The sequence below is a fragment of the Choloepus didactylus genome, chromosome 21, assembly GCF_015220235.1.
Source record: "Choloepus didactylus isolate mChoDid1 chromosome 21, mChoDid1.pri, whole genome shotgun sequence".
Taxonomy (NCBI): Eukaryota; Metazoa; Chordata; class Mammalia; order Pilosa; family Megalonychidae; genus Choloepus; species Choloepus didactylus.
In genome coordinates, this window is record NC_051327.1 from 30,806,309 (window position 1) to 30,821,741 (window position 15,433).

General features: G+C 44.0%; 1 long non-coding RNA gene across 1 annotated transcript; it reads right to left on the bottom strand.

Moving 5' to 3' along the window:
* Positions 1-6,845: 6,845 nt before the first annotated feature.
* Positions 6,846-13,810, bottom strand: LOC119517877. The gene is made up of 4 exons (XR_005213648.1): positions 12,645-13,810; positions 11,863-11,990; positions 11,459-11,767; positions 6,846-9,804 (listed from the first exon to the last, which is right to left on the bottom strand). It is a non-coding gene; the product is annotated as an uncharacterized LOC119517877 (long non-coding RNA).
* Positions 13,811-15,433: the final 1,623 nt, after the last annotated feature.

The following is a 15,433-nucleotide window of genomic DNA, read 5'->3' on the forward strand; positions in this document are numbered from 1 at the left end:
AGAAATCGCCTAGCTTCTTGATGGCTATACAGCTCCTAGTTCAAGTGCTTTCCTGTGACCCAGGAGTATTCTTGTACTCAGATCCCATGATATATCCCTGAATCTTTGAAACAAATTCTATTCTTTGGATTAGACTAATTCCAGCTGGTTTCTGTACTTGTAACAGCAAAATCCTAACTAATACAGGAGTGAACTCATTTCCACGTGATGTGCAGGATCACTGCAGCTATGTTTTTCTGGTGTGGTCAGATTCAAAGAAGGGAAAGGAATATCCAGCCAACTGGTCCCCACCTGCCTGAAGAGAGAGGAAAGCTCTCCAAGCCACTGTGACCAAAAATAGGCCTCCATCCTCCTATGCTCCTCTAGAAAATACTCCATAGGAAAGTATATGAGATACAGCCATGGCTGCCAGCTCATCTCAGATTGGCAGCCTCATATCCCATAATTACATTGGGCTCATTCAGACCCACATGTCTCTGCTCGGCTCTCACCCCTGCCTGGAAGGCCTTCCCTTCTCCTGACTACTTAGACCAGTCTCATCCTTTAATACCCAACTTTAGGGCCCCCTCCTCCCTGTCATCTGCCTTGTCACTTCTAAACCCTAGTGATGTCCCTCTCAACTAAACTCCAAAGGGAGAGAATCAGGATTGGGACAGCCCTTAGAGAAAACATCTAACATAGTCGTATCTCCCATTTAACCTCTTAATTACAATATTTCCATTGTTGAGTGTTGTTTTAAGTAGGTTAGTGTTGCTGAAACATTTCAAGAACAGGGTAAGGTCAAAACCACAAAGAAGTTCCATGTTCCTGTGAGTGACAAAGACTCAGCAATCTGGAGAAACCAAGGTGACGGAGCAATTGAGAAGTACAGTAACATATGAATTTCCTAATAAATCAAGCCAAATTCACAGAAAAGGATATTACTGTTATAGAGATCACATTTCCCATCAAAGCTCTTTTGTAATCGTCACTTATTAGAAACAGACTGAATAGACATAGTCAAGGAAGGAGAAATATGAGTTATCAGTGATCTAATTTATCAGGAGGTCAGCCCAGAAATGATTGTCCTAGGGGAGCTACCACAGAATGGTGCCATGACTTCCCACAAACTGGGGACCAACATCACAGTGTGAACCATCTTTGTGAACTCTGCATCAAAAAAGTCAAACCAGCCTGAACATTGAGTGCTGCCCAGAATGCTTGGCAAAGAAGGGTTTCTGTGTTCAGTTCCAGATGCTATCTCGACTTCTGACTTACAGCACTGTGAGATAATAAATAGGTGTTGCTTTAAGCTGCTAAAATTGTGGCAGTTAGGCAGCAATGAAAAACTAATAAAATCTTCTAGTTGTGAAATAAGACATTTTGTGGAGAGAGGTAAATCTCAGTGACTGACTTAGTCTACTTTGCATGTATCCACCTCCTCTAGAAAGCCTTGCGAAGCCCCTCTGCCTGCCTCTGTCACTAATCAGCTACCACTCCCTTGGCCCGGTGCAAACACTGCAAGTGTGAATTCGCTGCTCCTCTACAATAGTCTTGCCTTGTCAACTTAGTATAAGTATTCCAACTCGGGGTATAACTTGACATTTGTCATTGGCCCAGAACAGGGCCAAGCACACAATAAGAACTCACAAATATTCATCAATTAAGCCATTTTCTTTCATCTCCAATGACCAGCAGGGCCAATGAGGGGGTCCACAAACTGCCTGGACACAGAGAGAGAGAAAGGCTTTCCCATTCGACTCTGGCTTCACCTCCTCCGAGGATTAACAAAGCACCAAGGTGGTGATACTCCATTTCTGAAGGCTGACCTTTCATAAACACTGGCTAGTCATGTTTGCAAGTACAAGTCAGGTTACTCTTTGTCTGAATCATGTCCTGGTTTTTTATGTTTATCTACAACTGGAATTTGCAGACACAAAGGAGGTGGGAATACGGATGAATAGGATGTCTCGTAAAATGCATTACCTTGTTCTTATATCTTGTTCAACAGAATGCCTACTATGTGCTGGGTACCAAGTTGGACCCTGGAGACAGAGAAAGAAATCAGCATGACCCTCATCTTGAGCTTTAATCAAAGTATCCCTTGAGCACAGAGATCACGGCAGTCTTTGACAGTTGGGAAACTAAGAGACCAATTTGGAAGCCAAGGTCATAAAAGTGAGTGACAACAGAATCAGGACTCCATGGGCAGGCAGAGGGTGGGGTTCCCTTCTGTAGTCTACCCTCCCCCATGACTCTGAGCCTGTCTTCTGTGCCCCACCCTGAACTTCAATAACATGCATATGATGTCACCGTCTAGATTTGCAACAGCCTGGGCAAATTTCATCCAGAGCCCTCAAGCACAGAATAAAAAATAAATCCATAGATCTGAACAGACTTTTACAGTTTACAAGGTACTGTCACCTTCACTGTCTCACTTGACCCTCCCATTAAGCCTGGAGGTAAATGGGGTAGAGATTAGTATCTCCATTTTATGGATGAGGAAACAGAGGCTCAGAGACTTTAAGCGATTTACCCAATGTCACCTGGCTTAGAAGCCAAGAAACTGTTCTTTCCTCTCTGGGCCTAAATTGGAACTCAAATGGTGATCAGCTAAGTTCTTTCAGGCTGACCTTGGTGGTTAGTGACTTGAGAGCTTTCTTCTAGAAACAATGAAGGGGAAGTAGGGATGAGGAAACAAGAAGGAAAACATAAGGGCACCTAATATTCAAATAACACTTTGTACTTTTCAAAGAACTCACATATGTCTTTTCTTATCTGGTTCACAGAACAGCACAATAAGAATAACAAGGCAACCATAATACCACCATTTGTCAGAGATTGGATCAGAACTAGCACCTAACTCTTGATTCCCAGCCCAGTATACTCTCCCCATAAGCTAAGGAAGAGTGTTCTCACCACTCATACCCTACATTTGTCCTTTTGGTCCTGAAGGATTGAGTCTAAGAGAAGAATGACATTCCACATAAATCCTATTAAAATGCCTTTTAATCTATATGTGCTTCTCTGCCAGAAATTGGCCCCAGAAAACAGGCCTTCCCTTCTGGTTTTAGGATTGCTATTTAGAGAACTGATGTTATAGAATTTATACAGCAGGGAGAATGGAACCTATTAAACTGACATTCATCCATTTAACAAACAATTTCTGACAATGTACCATTCTAGGCTGGTTACTTGTAGTTAAAGAAATGAATCAGATGTAGTCCAGCTATCAAGAAACTCACAGTCTATGAGAACAAATAAAACCATTCACAAATACATGACAATGATACCAAACAAATGTAGGGTTCTCTGCCCGATGCACGTATCAGTCAGTCTATGACATCTGGGTTTCAAAGAGGAAAGTTTATTGCTACATGCAAAGCAGGAGATCAGATTGCCTCTCAGCTTAAAAATCTGTCTCCCCAAGTCTAAAGATTTTAGGAATTTTGTGGATTCAAACAAGGGAAGGTAGAGTGGTTGCTATCACAATAGTAAGTATAAAAAAAGGGTTGAGACCAGCCTTGAGTAGCCACCACAATAGTAAGTATAAACAATGGCTGGGACTAGTTACTAGTTTCAGTAATTTCAGGTATGAACTTTTGGCTATTCTACAATATACTAAGAAGTAAAAAAAAAAAAAAAAAAAAAAAAAAAAAAAAACATCTATGTAATTATTCAGTAATCATTACCATTTGTTAATTCTTAATGCTCGATTACAACGCCTCCCTCTTATTTATCTGTTTCCTCAATTTTCAGGGGTATCTGTGGGACAACCAATTAATTTCTTTATACTGAAAAGGGGCATTGACATTATGGGGTAGAGGAATGAAACTGGTTGTTATTACTGGAGAGACTGGTACCTCTGGGTTTCAGAGTTTAATTGGCTTAGGAACAATCCAAAGGCTTGAAGTCTCTGAAAAATAAACTTAATAAGTAGATTTAAAATTTTATATTTAAACAAAAGGAGTAGAAGGATTATGATTAGTGAATTATAGCTATGTTACATGATGGAAATAACATTTTATAGATTTTTAGATAGAACCCAAGGTGTTCTTTAGGGTTTTCAGGAGTAGTGTTGGCAATTTCTGGCTGAGACCTACATAAGGGTAACCTCTGGAATTACCTCCCAACTCTATTTGAAATCTCTTAGCCATTGAAACTTTATTTTTTTTCCCCCTCTTTTGGTCACGGATCCATTGCTAATTCCATGGTGTCGGCAAGGTCACCCCTGGAAGTCATGTAGTCATGTCCCATTTAGGGGGGAAGGCAATGAGTTTATTTGCTAAGCTTGGCTTTAGAGAGAGAGGCCACATTTGAGCAACACAGAAATTTTCAGGGGGTGATTCTTAGGCATTACGTCATTACAGAAATAAGTTTTATAAGCACAAGACTCAAGATCAAGGACTTGGCCTATTAGCATGTTTCTTTTTTACTAGGCAGGACTCATGTATTTTAGAGTTTATTTTTATAGGTCTCCCTGTTACAAGTTTCAATGGGGATAATTTGTATTTTTCAAAAAAGGGAGTTGATCTTAGATTTAGTCTTTGCAAAGCTCTTTGTTTATGGTTTTAGTAAATTAGGAGCTCCTATTGCTTAAGAGAATAGTAGGGATTCCTCAGATGGGGAAGTTTAATAATTCTATGCTTTCTTTCCCCAGTTCTTCAACGGACCTTGCAACTACTTTTTCATTTTAGGCCCCAAACACTTTGAAATATGTCAGGATATTACATTAACCTATATAGAATACTAAGATCTTAATTCCTATTCTAGGTTCCATGTCAAATAAAGCAGAATTAGGTTGTTCAAATAAACTGACCAGACAGGTTAAGCCAGATAATCTGCTATAGAAAGTTTACATTTTTGGACAAAATAAATCTTTCCTTCTTTGGTCTCTCATAGAAATTTAAGTTTTAAAATACAGCAAATATACCTTTTACTCTGTATTCTAATTCACTTTAGTTCTCAACTAGATCAGACCCATTCACCTCTTTAATTGAAGTCTGAGTCTATAGCCTTTTCAACAGTTGTTGTATGGAGTCATCTTTTTTAGAACTAGTGCTGCTTCTTAGTACCTTAGAGCTGAAGAACTTTAAATTTAAGTCTCATGTATCATACAGACACTCAAAGTTCCAGGGAGCTACCTGATCATACACAAAGAGCAAGTCATCTCAGAATTTAGAAATAGCAGTTAAAGCTCAGGTATAAATGTGACTGTAAGAGCTTATAATCTAGCCCTAATTTTCTCATAAGCTTTTTCTAAATGAGGCTATTTTCAGAGATAAAACATTTGACAATTGACTTATATTGGGGTCATCAACCACAAAGCATAGCAGAAGTTTTGTACTCTCCCATCTTTACACTTTTACTAGTTATGCTAATTAACAGGTAGAACATAATTTATATACTTGCCTTGCTTCTCTTTTAAAGTCCCTTGTTGTTGAAGATGAAGTTCTGACTTGTAGCTGACTACCTGTACTTTTAGAGAAGTATTAGAGTAAAGTAGTATGTAACTGACAAGGAAATTTGGTAGTTTCCATGATCTGTAACATTCTTCTCTAACAACATCATACTTTGTCCAACATCATGCCGATTAGTATCAAGATATAACATGGACAGTGAGAACATTGTCAAGTCTTTAGGAATTTTATACAATCTCTAAATACATGAATAACATTTCACTCATACAAATTTAACCAAAAGATGGCTAGAAGATCCCTTTTAATTTTGAATAATACTTCCCAAACACTTCTCATGTAATATATTAAATGAACTATCTTTAGCACCTCACTTTTACAAGGTAAAAGAACAAACTCTCAGCAACAGTTTGAAATAAAAAGATATACCTTAGGATTCAATTTTGGGAGGGAAAAATGTCAAAAGTTAGAAGCCTTGAACATTATGTTAAACAAGAAAATGGGTTACCATGAAACACTATTTAGTTCCTTATTTAACCAAAGTGTAAGAAAAATACTTAGTTCTTTTAAAAGTGAGAGGACTTGTCTTCTAAAGTAAAGGATGATAAGGTTAACATAAATATCAACAAGGATATTATTCTGGTATGACATAGAATCTTTGTCTTCTAGACAGAACACTCAGATGGTTAAGAAAAACTTTTTATAACCTTTCATTAAGAGCAGACCAACCATCTGCATTATTTTAACAGAGAGAAAACTAAACATCAGTTTTGTATGAATACACAGTTTGACAAAAAATCTCTTTTAAAAAAAACATCATAAACAAGCCTATGAAACTTTTGGTCAGCATTGACTACAACAAACAAAATTCATTTTTTTTTTTTTGGTCTTGTCTTACATATTTTAACTAGCCATTTTACTTAGGACAAAACCACACTCCCTTAAACAAGCTTATCAATTTTATTCAGCACTGACTATGACAAACAAAATTCACTTCCAAAAACTTCCACAACTTTCCATATTCACCCAGGCTTTGTCCTATACATTCTCAAGACACAACTACACTCCTTTCCTTAACAAAACACATCCTGTTTACTTGACATACCCACATACTTTAAGTTACCAAAAAGATCTTTGATCCTGTCTTTAAACATCCTACAAAACATAGTTTGTCAAAATAATAACTTAATTTCATTAAACACAAAGTTACATTTTTCACTGTCTTAAAGATCTAATAGATGGGATTGGGAAAGCCATAAGAACCACACTCCACTTTGTCTAGTTTATGGATGGATGAGTAGAAAAATAGGGGAAGGAAACAAACAGACAAAAGTACCCAGTGTTCTTTTTTACTTCAATTGCTCTTTTTCACTCTAATTATTATTCTTGTTATTTTTGTGTGTGTGCTAATGAAGGTGTCAGGGATTGATTTGGGTGATGAATGTACCACTATGTAATGGTACTGTAAACAATCGAAAGTACGATTTGTTTTGTATGACTGCGTGGTATGTGAATATATCTCAATAAAATGAAGATTAAAAAAAAAAAAGATCTAATAGATACAATGCTAGTTTATTTTATTAGTAAACTTGTATAAATCTAGGGAGAACATACACAATGAGAATAAAATTGTATTTGTTTGGTTCAAAAGTATTATAAAAAACAGGAATAGGACTAGACTTTGTCACTGTATTTTTTTGTAGCTCTATTTGCCTTATTTTCTTCTATTGGTGGTTTAAAAATTCTTTTTTGTTTTCATAATATCCTAAAATTATGAACAACCTTGAAAGCACACTATCAAGTTCTGGAAAATATACTACAATGTTTAATTTGTTCCAAGCATAAATCCAGGAAAACTTTTCTATACTTCCTAAGGACATTTTCCTTTATTTACTGAAATTTGGCAATTAGATTTTATTCAATTACCCCTATTTCAAGGCCATTTATGCTTTAATAATGGATTGTTTTTTACTACAGCTACCATTGCAAAGGTATCATTGGAAAAAAAAATTTTTTTTAATTTGAGAAGTCTCAGAACAAACATGGCTTATTCTGTAACACTTCCCCTATGGCTACCATTTCTAATCTCCAGGCTCAATAGAAAGAATTCTGAACCAAGCCACCCTTCCCATCTTTCTGCACCCAATCCGACCCCCACAACAAACAAGGTCTGGAAGTCACAAACGGCTTGATTATCACACATACCTGTCCTGCTGGGGCTCCAGGACTTTGGGCAGTTGGACACCTCATTCCTTAGGGACCCTTGGTCCCATATGGGTTGCCAAACCGATAGCGAACAAAAGCGGGATTCTTTGCCAAATGCACATAACAGCCAATCTATCACACTGGGGTTTCAAAGAGAGAAAGATTTATTGCTGTGAGCAAAGCAGGAGATCAGATCGCCTCTCAGCTTAAAAATCTGTCTCCCCAAGTCTGAGGATTTTAGGGATTTTAGGAATTTGAACAAGGGAAGGTAGAGTCGATACTATCACAATAGCAAGTGTAAGCAAAGGCTAAGACTACACTATAATAACCACTACAATAGTAAGTATAAACAAGGGTGAGACTAATTGACATTCAGTAATTTCAGGCATTAATTTCTGCCTTTTCTACAATATAGAAATAAAAACATCTATATAATGATTCAGTAATCATAATCATTTGTTAATTCTTAATTTCTCGGTTACAAGATGCAGACTGAAGAAATGTCATGACATTTGGGAAATAGAGCATCAGATGCCACTCGGCCCCCAACCTCACACCCAGGCTGGCTGGAATCCAGCCTGGACCCTTAGAGGCTAGATCTAGTCTGAATCCTACCCCCAACTTGAGGCAACCCAAGAGACTGAGACCACTTGCTACTCCTTCCTTTCTGCCCTGTAGTTCACCTTCTGCTCTCTCTCGGACCAAGGTCCCAAACTAGACTTTAATCAGTTTTTCTGATTCCTGCTTGTCAAAATCTTATGAGACTGGTGTCTCATCCTTCCTTTAGGAAAGAGTAATGGGATGGATAGCATAGATGCTATTGCCAATGTGGAGTTCCTTGGTTCAAGGCCAGAGCAAAGAGCCGAGTCAGAACTGGAGGTGAGAGTGAGATAACAGCTTTCTACTAGTTGGCTTCCAAGGAGCTGGGGTCTCATCTGAAGTGCTGGGTGAACAGAACTGACAAACAGGGAAATTGTATAGGGTCAAAACCCAAACAGGTCACAGACCTCCAGACTGGAGCACAAGCAAGCAATCAAGTAATCAACTAGGAGTGGGGTGGGGAAGAGGCAGGAACAAAAACCACCCAAGATACAGGTGGGTTCAGGAACAAAGAACTTTAGTTTTAGGGATCATCTAGCCTAAACTTCTTCTCTAATTCCACAGTAAAAGTCCTTAAACTTCTTTCCTGTGAGATTCTAAACCTCTTCTAATCAGTGTCTCTCTCTTCATCTTTGACCCTTCCAATTCACCACACCATACTGCTGCCAGAGTGATCTTTCTAAAACATAGATCTGACCATGTCTTGCCCTGCCCCAAATGGTTCAATGTCTCCCCTCTAACCTCAGGATAAGGCCTTTCACTATTAAACTAGGATTTACCTTCATGTCTTACCTTCTTTCTTCACCATTATCCCTCTACATAAGACACTGACACTATAATGCATAATATTCTCCAGAGATGCAGTATACTTACTCTCATCTGCATTGGCCAGAATTCCAATTTCAAGCACTCACTCAAGCATCATTTCCTCGGTTAAATCTTCCCTGACTTGCTCATTCCCCCTAGGGAGGATTAGTTACTTTCTCTTCCATGCTCCTCAAACACCTCAGGATAATATTTATTGCCCTGATTTGTATGTGTTTACAAAGACCGAGATCATCAAGGGTAGGGATAGGTTTGATTGCTCATCACTCTCCCTGCCCTTAGTTAGCACAGTATCTGGTGGGAGTAGATGTTCGAAAAATTTTTTACTTGAAGAACGTATGCCTTTCTTTTATAGACACACAGTGAACTACTGGAAAAGCCCAATTAAAATCTAGGTCTTCTAATGCCCAGATCAGGGCACCATCTTCGAGGGTGCTTCTTCCACCTGTTTTCCAAGACTGTCCAGTTGGATGGTGCCCCGCTGACCTGAGCTTTTAAACATTAGGACAGTGACAGACATTTGCAGAAGCAGGAACCCAAGCTACCATCTCTAAGGAGAGCTTTCTGTGCCTCTCTCAGGAGAGTGTGTTGATTCCCAAGGGCTTCGAGCTGAGCTGTAGGCGGCAACAGAGCAGGTGAGTCATCCCAACCCACACCCGCTATCTGTTGAAAGGCACAGTCATCTGTCTGTCTTGGGTGATATTGAGAATGGATGCTTTGAGCCAACTTGGGTTCCAGAGAAGAAGGACTGACGTTATGGCCAAGGTCTCCCCTGATCCTGGTGGCGAAAGCAAGAATGATGGCCTTTATTGATGAGAACAAACAAAAGGGGACTCAATAGCACAATGGATGGCCTCAGAAAAGCTGCAGCACATGATGAAGATAAAGGGGCATAGCTTCCACTCTGTTGGGTCCCTACCTGGAGAGAGGAGGCCCTACCTGGGGACCCACTCTGTTGGGTCCCTACCTGGGGGCTTTCCACCTAAATAAAGACTCTTCTCCACTGCCTGCCCTCGATGATGTATCTTCATGTCTCTGAATTCAAAGCTCCTCAAGAGAAACAGGGAATTTCTCCCTTCCAGTTGCCTTACCACCACCCATTCCCAAGACTCAACATTTAGCTAATAATTGAATCTTATTTTAAGCAAAGTCAATATATGTAGTTAGGGGAGAAGTCTTCACTTTACAAACTTTTCTCACCATAAGGAGCCTCCCTAATGCATTCATTCACTGGTAGCTTACTCTGTGCAAGGTCTTCCATTAAGAATTGGAGAAATCCAAATATTAATGAGTCTAATCCCTTCCCCCAATAAAGGAAAATATTTACACACCCAAATTACTGTCACACAAGGAATAATGTAAATCCTCTAGGGGAAACTCACAGAAGTGAGCTTGGGAACCTACAGACAAAAGAGATTGGGGGAACATAATGGAGAAGGTGGCATGTGAACCTGGCTTTAGAGAATGTTGCTTTGTAGGGGCTGGATGTTACCATTCAGAAATAGATGAGATGGTCTCCTAGATGAAGGAGAGACATCACCAGCAAAGAACTACAGATAGACTCAAATGTTAGGCAAAGCCACATGGAAACCCTCAAGACGGGGGCTAAAACAGAGTATATTCAACATGCACAAGCCCCAGGGACACAAGCAAGGGTGCAAAGAAAGGCTCTGATAGAAACAGTACTAGAAGTACCCAAATACTTCAGCAGCAGGATTTATTCTTAGTGAGAAGCTTGTCAGGAGAAGCCCTAGAACTAGATCAGAGTACAAATGCCAGCTGTACCCTTAACAGCTTAAACAAAACTGCCTAACCAAACTTTTTGGTTTTCTCATCTGTAAGGTCCCTACCTAATACTTTCTACCTAATAGATTGCTATGAAATTAAATGAGATAATGAATATGAGGCACCTGGCAGAGTGCCTGGCACACAGTACGAGATCGATGTTTATTAGGGTCCTTTTCCATGTTTGAGAGGCTTTGGCCACAAACAAATGAAAAAACTTTATGGGATCCTCTAGGAAAGATGTCAATTAAAAAAGATTTTAAAGAGAGGAGATAGTACAGGGAGAGGAAGCATAGAGGAAAGGGTCCAATGCCTTTAAGCGCAAGTTTCTGCTTCACAGTTAGACATTTTAGGGGTGCTGGTAAAACTCTCCCCAATAAACTGTTGTTCAGTTCATCCCCAAAGAACGCTGTGTTCCAGTAGCAGCACCAGCAATGCAATTAGCAGAACTGAGCTCCAGAGTGGAGCAGTGAGTGAGTGGGAGTTGAGCAGAGAAGGCAGCAAACTGGGCCCCTGCCCAGAATGTGGGGGAATCAGAAATCAGGGAGTGGGTAAAATGGCTTTAGAGAGAGAAAATTTAAAAGTTCCGAAAGCCATCCACCATTAGAAAAACCAAGCGGAAGTCCAAGATTTTGTTTCAGACTTACCTATCTGTTCTTTTAACCTGAAGAGGCTGGCCTGTTACAAACTAGCAGGGGGATATCAATGGGCATAGGATTTGCCTCCACAGAAATCATTCAGTCCCTATAGCCTTCCCTCCAAGTCTCATGGAGAATTCACACAGCTGAGGCTCCTTCGTGAGATTTACCACCTAACTCTATCACAGTTGACCCATTCGTTCCGCACTGAGAGAGGAACCACTATACACAAGACAGGATTCCAGAGAAGCAGATGGCAGCCAGCTCCGTTGTTCACAGCTCCATCCCTCAGGTTGTTTCACTAGTCAGTTTCTCCTTCTGTCAAATAGAGAAAACAGGGCTTACGAGAAGATCCAATGAGATCATGGACAAATCTGGCACATAGTAAGTGCTAGAGAAATGTAAGCTATTACCAAATCAGAAGTAAGACTGCATGGTGTGTTGGATACTTCCTTTTGGCCCTCCAGGTACGTTCTTCATCCTTCACTGTGCCCTGGATTCAACCTGTACCTACTACATGAACACTCTTGACCTCTGACTCCTGGATGGGTTCAGTCCATGGGGAACAAGAGATGAGAGGGAGGGAGGAAAGTGAGGACACTTCCCTGAGACTTCTGACCAAAAACCCCAGCTCTATAAGACAGCCCTCTCTATAGCCTCTATGCCTCCAGTCATTTCCCTAGAACCCACTTCAAATAACCCAATTTAAATGTGCCATCTTGTTTCTGCTAGACACTGCTGCACCACTTACATGGTACAGTAGAATGAGAGCAGGCCAGGGAATCGGGAGGCCTGAGTTCAAGTTCCATCTCTGCCACTAATCACTCTTGACCCTGGGCTAGTCCCTTTCCTTGTCTAGGCCTCAACTTCCTCACCTGTGAACCGAGTAGGCTGAACCACAAAGCTCTTCCGTGCTGTGGTTCCCTGCCACTACGGGTGTTCTGAGTTAAACCCAGGGAGGGACGCACCTTAGAGAATACAACTCCCTCGTGCAGAGCTACGGCCAGGTCAGCCATCCAGGTGGCTCCTCCCTCACCCCGTTTCAGCTCATTCTCACCCAGCAGTTCTACCTCACTCCTTTTCTTCTCAGGCCTGCAGGGTGCCAGATGCCTAAATAATCTCCACTCCAAAGCAACAGCCAAGGAAACCCAGAAAAATAAAAGCAAATTCCCTTTCCCCTCAATAACCAACTGACCATCCCTGGTTTAGCCACAGAGGTCCCTTCTCCGGTTCTAAGACACCCAAGGGCCTAAGCATGCATTCTCCATAGGGCTGCAAGGTGAAGCGAAGCCATCTCTCCACTGGGAAATGCTGGAGATGGCCGGCTTCGGGGACAGAGGGCACAGCCTGAACCAGCACTCCAACAGAAGACAAGAAGTGCCCTGTCACTGGGCATGTTTCAAATAGAGGCTGGTGCCCACTTGAGGAGGCACTCCAGAATCCCTGAAGTCTCTCTCAGCTCCTGCAATCAGTGACTCAGGGAATCCCAGGGCTGAGAGAAACGAGCAGGCCAGTGACAACTGCAATTTGGGGTCTGGGAGTCCTCTGGGAAGAAAGAGGAATAAACAAAATCCTTAATTATTTCCAAGAATGATACGGGACAAAAGCAATGGCCACACAAAAAAAGGCATTCTAAGGAGAAGCTCATCCTTCCTGTCCCTCCATATCCGGAGTTTCCAACGGCCTTCACCAGGTTTCTGCTTTGGGTGACAGACTGGAGAGGGAGCGGGCAGCTTGGGTTTCAATCTTCTCAGCTTCTGCCGGATAAACGCTGCAAATCCTCATTTCCTGTTTCCCCCGAGTGCAAGCCTCAGGTGAAAACCACAGAGTAATAACTGCAACCACCAATTTGTCTCTGATGCTCTTTACATCCCCCAAATGCCTCCAGAAATCTGTGGCCTCAATCCGCAACCTGTCAGTGATTGGCAAGTTCGAGTCCCTGCCCCGCCCCAAATCAAAACTTTCCAGAGCGTCTCGGGGCCCCCAGGCCGAGGAATCCGAAGGCCGCCGGAAGGGGCGAGTCGGGCCGGGCACCGGCCGGGTCGCGAGGTCTCGGGTGCGCGGAGCAACCCCGGCCTTCAGAGCGGCCCTCGGTGCCCCTCAGGGCACGTCGGGGGCCTGAGAGGAGAGCTGCCCGCACACCCCCAGGGAGCAGGGGTCCGGGGGAGCGGCGACCCTGGGGTCCCTCGGCCGAGCGGGGAGGGCCAGGGTAGCGCCAACGACTCTCGCGCCTTGCTCGGCCCGGGGCTGAGGGACAAGATCCCGCGCGGGGAGGGGACGGGGCGGCCGGCGCCAGCCCGCCCCCGCCCCCGCCCCCGCCCCCGGCGCCGAGTCACCGCGCGCTCAGAGAAGCCGCCCAGCGCCGCGTTCCCGGGAAGCGCCGCCGCCGCCACGCGCCTGCGCGAGCCCGGGCGCGTGACTTGGCCTGAGCGCGCGGCCCAGGAGGGGGCGGGGCCGAGCCCAACGGTCGCGGGAGCAGGATCGGCCGCCGGGCCGCGCGCGCATGCGTGTTGCGAGGCCAGCAGGTCGCCCCGGGGTAGTCCCACTGCGTGCGGCGCTCGGCGGGGACTGGGGCTCCGTTATGTGTTAACTGAGGAGCGGCCACCAGGTCAGTCCCTGTCCGCGGGTCCCGGGCAGGTGGAGGTGGTGAGCCCTCCTCAGAGGAGCCTCTTAACGCGTAAGGAGCCGGGCTCGAGAGGTGACCCCCGCTGCATCAGGACTGCCCCTCTGGCGTCTCCGCTCCCTGTTAGGCGACGGGGTGCCCTGGGGGAGGCTGAGGCCGCTCCAGCCGTGATGTCTTCCCTCCTGCAGCGAGAAGACTGACTGCAGCCCCCGAGGGCTCCGAGGGCGGAGAGCGCGAGCCTGGGACCCCCGTGCCGAGCCCGTCTCCGCCCCGGCCCGGGCCCCGCTCGTGGTGCGCGCCGGCCGCAACCCCGAGGAAGCGAGCCCGAGGCCAGGAGCGGCCCCGGGGGCACACAGGCCTGGGTGACCCGTCCTCGCTGGCCCCCTTCACCCGTGTTCTTCACTGGAGGGACCCAGACTGTCGCGAATCCAGAGAAGGGACGCAGGAGGGGGTCTGCCCAGTGGCGGGGTGCAGGTCAAACAGGGGCGCCCAGGCAGGGCCAGGCTGATGGGGTTCTGCTCGCCACCTCCCGACGGCGCCCCATCAGCTGGTTCCCAGCACTTGGGGAGGACAGGGACCTTAATGCCCCCCACCCAGCAGGCCCAGGGGCAGGCCGTGGGTGGTTGCCTTCAGCCTAAGGGACACCCTCTGGATCGCCAAAGTGGGCTCCTTGCGTTGCTGCCAGGCTGCACAGCTCCAGTCAGTCCACTTGCTGCTGCCAGCTGGCTCTTCCCACACCCTGCTTCTTCAAGCTCCCCTGTTGAGAAACTTGCCGTGGCCTCCAGCCCAGCCTCCTTCAACTTCCGTTTCAGGCCTGGCCTTCCCTAACTCGTTTTATCTCTTATTGATTCCTCTCTTGCCCCTCCTCACCAACCATGCTCAAGTCTCCCTTCCTCTGAGTCTGGGTCTGGGCCCATCATCTCCCCCAGGATCCATCTCCCTTCTCTCTGACCTTCCAAACCCTTGACCATCCCTCGGAATGTAGGTAAATTCCACTCCCTCCCCAAGCTTGGCAAGCCCAGTGTGCATCAGTATTCTCAGAAGAGTCCTGATGTTACAAAAACTTCTCTAAAAAGGTGATCCATGACATAGTTAAATAAAGACAACACTTTATATGCATTGGTCAGACTTTTCAAATAATTACATTTGCAAATGAGAAAGAAAATTCTTTGCCAGAACATTACCCTGATATATGATTTTGCAAATATGATCACTTTGTCCCTGAGACCTTCCCTGATCACTCTGGTTCCTGTGCCTTGTATCCCTACGTCGATTGTTAGCGCCTCAAAGGCAGAGACTGTCTTAGTAAATATGTAGAATTTCCAAATATTTTGAAGGTGCAGAAAAAAATCCAGAAGTTT